General features: G+C 37.6%; 1 protein-coding gene across 1 annotated transcript in view; it reads right to left on the bottom strand.

The window, feature by feature from the left end:
- LMO7 (LIM domain 7) overlaps nucleotides 1-6,407 on the bottom strand; it is a 97,046-nt gene extending 90,639 nt beyond the window's left edge. The window contains exons 1-2 of the mRNA XM_009894448.1: nucleotides 6,341-6,407; nucleotides 2,898-2,967 (exon numbers count right to left, since the gene is read on the bottom strand). The gene's annotated coding sequence lies outside the window, so the exon portion shown is untranslated. The remainder of the gene's footprint in view (nucleotides 1-2,897; nucleotides 2,968-6,340) is intronic.
- Nucleotides 6,408-7,021: the final 614 nt, after the last annotated feature.

The raw sequence follows: 7,021 nt of genomic DNA, 5'->3' as shown, positions 1-7,021 counted from the left end.
ACCAGACTGCGACAAAACTGAAAAAAAAAAACGGGTTTTTTCTTTCCCTTTAATCAGAAAAGCCAGGAGAGAAATGGATGCTAGTTGCCCGATGATGAATGCATAAAATGTTTTGGAAATGGACTTGAGGACACAGGTCTAGAGGACCATGAAGAAGCTGTAGAAAGAACATGATCAAAAGATGTTTGGATTACAAGATTTGCAAGACCCAAATTCCAGTCACAGCATCTGTTTATCCTTTAGGGAGGGGAAAAAAAAAAAAAAAAAAAAAAAGCAGCCACCTCTTGAAGTTAAAATTTCCATCTGTTTAAAAAAAAAAAAAAGTCCCCCTACCAACAGTAATTTCTAAATCTCATAAAGGCTTGGTGGGGAGAAATTAATGCAAGACTGACAGACATTGAAAACAGCAGAAGCAAGAGCCATAGAAGTATATACATGAAGCCACACAAAACACTATCTAGAAGCAGATTTGTGGGAGAGACAACTTACAAGCAATGAAAATATTTCCAGAACATGGCAAGCAAGCCTACCAGCTAATTCCTTAGCAAGGTCTTTCCCTCTCTAAATCATATGGTTCATCAGCCACAGTATCCTAAGCCTGTCAAGTATCAATGCTTGCTTTTCTATAAATACAAAAACCCCAGCATTTTTAGTTTGAGTTTTACATGTCGGGATGAAAGCTGGGCTCTTCAAAGCTGGTGTAACTGAGCATGTTCCTCAAGGCTGGGAAAACACGTCTCCCCTCCCACTATTGCCATCATAAGCACTGTCTTCTGAAATCTTCCCATATGGCCCTCATAATCACGATCTTCTGATACTGAACCTTTTCCATGGGTTAACACAAAACATCAGCTCTCTCAATTACTATCTTCAAGTGGTATTATAACAGCAATACTATTGGATGATCTTGGTTTATGAGAATTGTTCACCTTTCCTCCCCTTCATTTTTTAAGACTTGTAGGAACTAGAAACAACGTGAAGGAACAATAATACGCTACAAATAAGATATAAACTACACACCTAATGAATACTCCAAATTTTTGCATCTGGTAACAAACAAACAAACAAAAAAGCATATAAAACCAAGAGTTCTTACAGTTATGATTTAAGATAACTCTTAAGTCACCACAAAAAAGAAATCTAGCCTATGGTTTTCTGGTTTGGATCAAATGGCTACTTCAGAGGCAATTTAGGCACACAAACTGCTGATAGAATAACTGTGCTGTCATCCCCAGAATGATTTTGGTTTCATTTGAATTCTTTCTTGGATGCCTCACGGGAAAAGAATGTGCAGCACTCATTATGTGCAAGCCTAATACCCTGAGCTTTTCTGGGACAAAGGCAACTAATACTTTCTACATTCATTTGATGTGGAAATGCACGTTCTCAGCTTGTACAATAATATATGGCAAGTTAATCCAATCTTATGACCTTCAGCCAAGTTAACTACACTTCTTCTCTTATGAGATAGATACACTATTGCCTAACAAAATCAGATGTTTTGTTGGCTCATCCCATTAAAACATATATATGGAAGTACCTAAAGATGCTTCGCATTCTACTTTTATTAAGAAATCATGTAACTTTCCCTAATGTTGAGATTTTGTGTTTACCATAAAGTGGATCTTCCATTTTTTACAGGAATCATGCACACGTCCCTGTTCTCCTTGGGTCTTTTAAGATAAGACCAACAGTTCTCATGACAGGACTAAATGGCCTAGATACCTTAGTGATATGAATAGCCAACAAGGCTTTCACAGGAAAAAAAATGATGAAGAAAAAGTTCTTTGAGTTCGTTTACACACAAAAGGGTTTCTCATGCTAAATGGCTACAGAATTTATCCTGCAGTCTCTGGCCTGTAAATCTGCCAAACAGCATACAGGAAATCTTTTAAATTTCATGTGAAACTGATTACATGTATCTCCCCCCTTTACCCCCCCCAACAATGTGATTTGCAGCCAAAATATTGGCAAATCCCTCAGCTGAAGCCTGAAGAGAGACCTTTGCATCACCAGAGTTATTTTAATGCAATCTAAGCTTTGCTGTGGGTGGGGAGAAGCAGATTCTAAAAATACTCATTACACAGAACATTTCCTAGTCTGCCCATTCCCTAATAAAGGGACATCTAAAATGGCTTGTAAATGTAAAATAGGATGGCGGCCTTTAAATTAAGACAAGAAACACTATATAGGTTTGTGGACAGGAGCCGTCAGTGCTTGATACATCTGGGGATGATGAAGCTTCACGCAGTGACAAGCTGATTAAAGCTACAGATCCAAATCACAGAACAGGTAACCTTTGAGGTGTAATTAAATGTATATATGGTACAATTTTAAACAAAAATATAAATCATAGAATCACAGAATCATAGAACGGTTTAGGTTGGAAGGGACCTTAAAGATCATCTAGCGCCAAACCTCCTGCCATGGGCAAGGACACCTCCCACTAGACCAGGTTGCTCAAAGCCCCATCCAACCTGGCTTCGAACACCTCCAGGGATGGGGCATCTACAACTTCCCTGGGCAACCTGTTCCAGTGTCTCACAAACCTCAGAGGAAAAATTTCTTCCTGATATCTAACCTAAATCTCCCCTCTTCCAGTTTGAAGCCATTACCCCTCATCCTATCACTACGTGCCTTTGTAAAAAGACCCTCTGCATCTTTCCTGTAGGCCCCCTTCAGATACTGGAAGGCTCCTGTAAGGTCTCCCTGGAGCCTTCTCTTCTCCAGGCTGAACAACTCCAACTCTCTCAACCTGTCAATGGAGTTAAAATTTTGAAAACTTACTAGGTTTTTGTAGCAAGACCATGGAAGAACAATAGGCAAGAGAGCGCTCATTAAAAACAAACAGAACTCGATGTCATACCCCAGATATTAGATTTGATGTGATTACTTACCAAGCCAGCTATTGGAGTTGACAGGCGATTGATCTTCTTAACGATGCCAGGTTTGATCTTGTTAATCAAACTAAAAAGAAGTCATATGATTTTGTGTTACATAAATCAATTTTATTTAGGCATGAGCATCAATGCTTATTAAGAAATACTTTTGCATATAGTCCTAGCTTATACAACTTGAACCAAATGAATTTGAACCTATTAACACCCCCTAAATTTATTTTTTTAATCAGTTTTCCAAGAAGCGACAAGCAACAACAGACTGTAGAAGCAAAAATGGGACAAATCACACATGCACCAAAAAAAAAAAAAAGAGATTTCTGAGAATGGCAAAGTGAGAAAGAAGAAAACGCCTGGGTAGGCGTAGGCAGAAACAGATCTGTGTTTAACATCACCACCCATGTAGAAGAATCAGAGTCAAAATTTCCCATTTAAAGATTTTCTTCACATAAAATTTGTGATGCAGAAGATATCAAAAATATGTCAGAATATTAATTTAATTTTCAGAGTTCGGTGTGAAAGCACTGATATTCCTGTAAGTGTAAGAAAACAACTCAGTTTTCATAATGCTATGAAGCCAGTATGATGTGTGCGACAATCATTTTTGGGACATGTAATTTTCCATGTCAGCCAGAAGAGATTGCACCTCATATCACTCTATCTTTATATAAGATTCATAATTAAACTGAGAAGATAGGACAGACTAAGGCATCACTGTTGAATACACAAGTCCAAATGCATACTTTGTCCTGCAGTGAGGATGAGGCACAGGATTCCCTGCACCTTTATACCCAGGTTTTCAGTCATGGAGGTAGGGAAATACTGTGGTTCACCAAATTACACGCTAGACCACTGGATCAACAGAGAACAGGGACCTCAGGACACCCTGCAGACTTCATCAGCCTCTATACCTTTGAGGATTTTGGACTTGCTCCCTCTTCTTGTTGCCGCTTGTCTGGCCAGACCCTTTACCCCACAAAGCATCAGCAAGGTTCTGTGATCTACCCATGCCAATGCAGAGTGAGGACCTGGAGTTTAAAACTCTAGGTGGGAAAAGGCATTTTTTGCTCAAGCAGCAGATGTATTTGGAAAATAAACACAGAGTTTACCTATACACAATGGAATGGAGGATAGATTTCTAAGTACCTGCAGAAGAAGGAATAATGGATGCAGGTCCTGAGATTTTTCAACTGCATTAAGTTATTTAGTAAATAGAACACGCTTGATGACTTTTTCACCCCCCCCAAAAAAAAAAAAAAAAGGTTATCTGTTGAGGTAGAATTAAAAGAAAAAAGTTTGTGTTCCCCCAAACTCCTATAGTTTAAGTCAAATACTCAAATATACCATCACCAGAGATAATCCATCCATGGACACTAAATCAGCCATGTCACAGGTGAACCAAGGGAATGGGCAATGTCATGTCTGTTTCATTCAATTATTTAAGAACTTGCACTCTATTGACTTTGGTGAAAATTTGACATCTGAAAACCTTTCCCATCTTGCTTTTTTTTCTCCTGTGTCCAGAGAATTTCTATGTAAATCCCTTCTCCTTGTACTTCAAGTATGTCAAATTTGAAATTATGACAGAGGAGGACAGCTATATGATTTACTGCAATATAATGAGGCAACTTTTGCATTAAAGAAAGTTGCATGCCTCCTAAGGCAAGCTGCTCAGCTGAAGAAATTAGAGGATGTTTTTCTTGCATACGGCTATTAATTACAGATAAATTTAACTGATTTGCATTTGGCAGATGGAGTCTTGTATTCTTTTGCCAAATAAGCGTCAACAATGAAGATATCAGAGGATTAGAATACATCAGTTCATTGCCAATTCTTAAAGATGCTATTTAAAAGTTACAGCTGAATACAATACACACATCCCACTACATACCCTAAGAAATACCTTCTTATTAAAAGTATAAACTATTTTTATTACCACATTCAGTCTAGTTAACATTTGATTACATAAGAAATTAAAATACAGCGCCCATCTCTACAACATCATTCAAATTGAATCAACTCCCCCATATCACAAAGATAACTGCAGAAGTAACTAGCAAGATAGACTGGATGTGCAAAGGGCCCAAAGAGGGGGAAAAAAGAAAAAAGGCAAGGATAGAAAACACAGTATTATTCACAGAAGGGAAAATGTTGCCTTTTTGCATTTACTTTGATTATTTTTGATATATAGTAAAAAACTTCAGACAACTGAACATTTATAAATATTTTCTGAACGTTAGCTTGGCTGAACTGATTTAAGAGAGGCTCTGAGACTTCAGATATTTTTTTGAGTGTCCCAGGTAGTTCTCTAATGAGATTTCTCTCATACTGGCATTCTAATGACATTTACACCCGCTGTTCCTTAAAACACTAAGGGATTAGCACTACTTCCAGCCTTGGAAACCTGTTCCAGTAAGTACAAAACCAATTACAGATAAGTGGAAGAGACCTGACGAGTGGACATTTTACACCTCTGACTCAGGCTAGCAGCGAAACCAGACAAGTCTCATTATCGCCAAGCCTATAATATATAAGCACGAGGAAGCTTTTTAGAGAAAGCACTCCAAAAAAAGCTGAGGTCAGAGTTTGTTGTTGAAAGCAGTAACTAAGTCAGTCCAGAAAGTACTGAAACCTGGACTGCATCTGCACATACATAACAATGTATTTCCATGTTATGCCGAGACCCAATACACTTACATTTATCATCCTAGAGTGTTCAGGGTTTTTTTTTTTTTTTTAAAAAAAAAAAAAAAAGTGTGTTTTCATAATATATGCCAAATGACATCCAATGGATTCTACACCATTGAGATACTTGGATGTAACCATGACAACAGTATTAGTAAGTAATAGACACATGAAATCAAATGCCTACCTGTTACCTTACATTTACAATTCTGTAAAGTTCACTTCTGAAATGTAGTACTTTTTAAAGGAAAACTTCTTGAGCATAAAGTTCTCTGGTAGGAATAGACAGCTTTCATGATTTAGACAACAACCAGCACACGAAGTTTACAGTGTGTTCTTACAAGGGGGCGGGGATGGAGGACAAAAACCCAAAGCCAAACAGCAACAGTGGGTATAGGGGTAACCGAGAGCTTTGATCCCAGCCATGGCCACGCCAACTTGCACAAGCTGAAGAGAAAGCCCAGTGATACCATGATCATTATAACCATTAAAACCAATCAACTGGCTAGAAGATCAGCACAATCCTGTCGGTAACACATGAAGAAGTATGTGGGACAATACATAGAATATGTAGATCTAGAAAGATGTCTGAAAGCTGTTCTTCCTTCCCCATGGCAAAGAACAAGTATTAAAAAAATAAAATTTACTTACTACAAAGTATATATGGTACTTCAAAAAAACATTTTCAGAGGCCTGCAAGGAAAGAGCCCAACTGATGTTAACCTGAAGGATTTTTATATAGATTAGTCAATACTCACTCGCACAGCAGGACTCCATTTTCTAGAGCTGCTCGAAAATCTTTGGTTCCAAAGCTTTTCCCAGTAACTGTCTATAAAAATAAGAATTGAGAGTTAATTGGACATGCACACAAAATCAGGACTAAGAAGAGTATCTAAGTAGTACTAAAAAAAAAAAAGAAAAGAAAATGGCAACAAAATCCAAGAAACCAACAAAAACTTTTGGATTCAACACTTGGTTCATACTATTATTTTCTTATATTAATTTCAAAAGAAATAAGCATTTAAAAACTAGTTCTTTATGCCTCAAGTCAAATCCAACATCTTCAAGTAGTTTCCTCTAGTGTAAAACAATCTTCAGCTAAATTCTGTGGGAATACTTATTATTTTCTAAAGAAATACCAGCCACACTGGAAAGCATAAAATAAATTTCAAACAGAAGCGCAAAATAGAGAAAAAGCCTTTTATCTCCTACTTCACATTACAGCGTGTAAGCTCATGATACCTGGCACAATGTATTTTAATAGGAGGGTTTTTTTCCTGCCACTTGCACCTACGGCAATGTGACTAAAGAACCACTCCGGCAAGTCTGTATTACCACACGCACATCAATTCCCATTACTTGGCAAGTGGTAGGACTATACTAATGGGACTACTTTTCATATTCAGAGTGAAAAGCAGTGAACAAGAACAATCTCTTAT

This window comes from Charadrius vociferus, unplaced genomic scaffold (assembly GCF_000708025.1).
Source record: "Charadrius vociferus isolate BGI_N301 unplaced genomic scaffold, ASM70802v2 scaffold1401, whole genome shotgun sequence".
NCBI classification, from domain to species: Eukaryota; Metazoa; Chordata; class Aves; order Charadriiformes; family Charadriidae; genus Charadrius; species Charadrius vociferus.
This window is presented reverse-complemented; position numbering and strand designations above follow the sequence as displayed.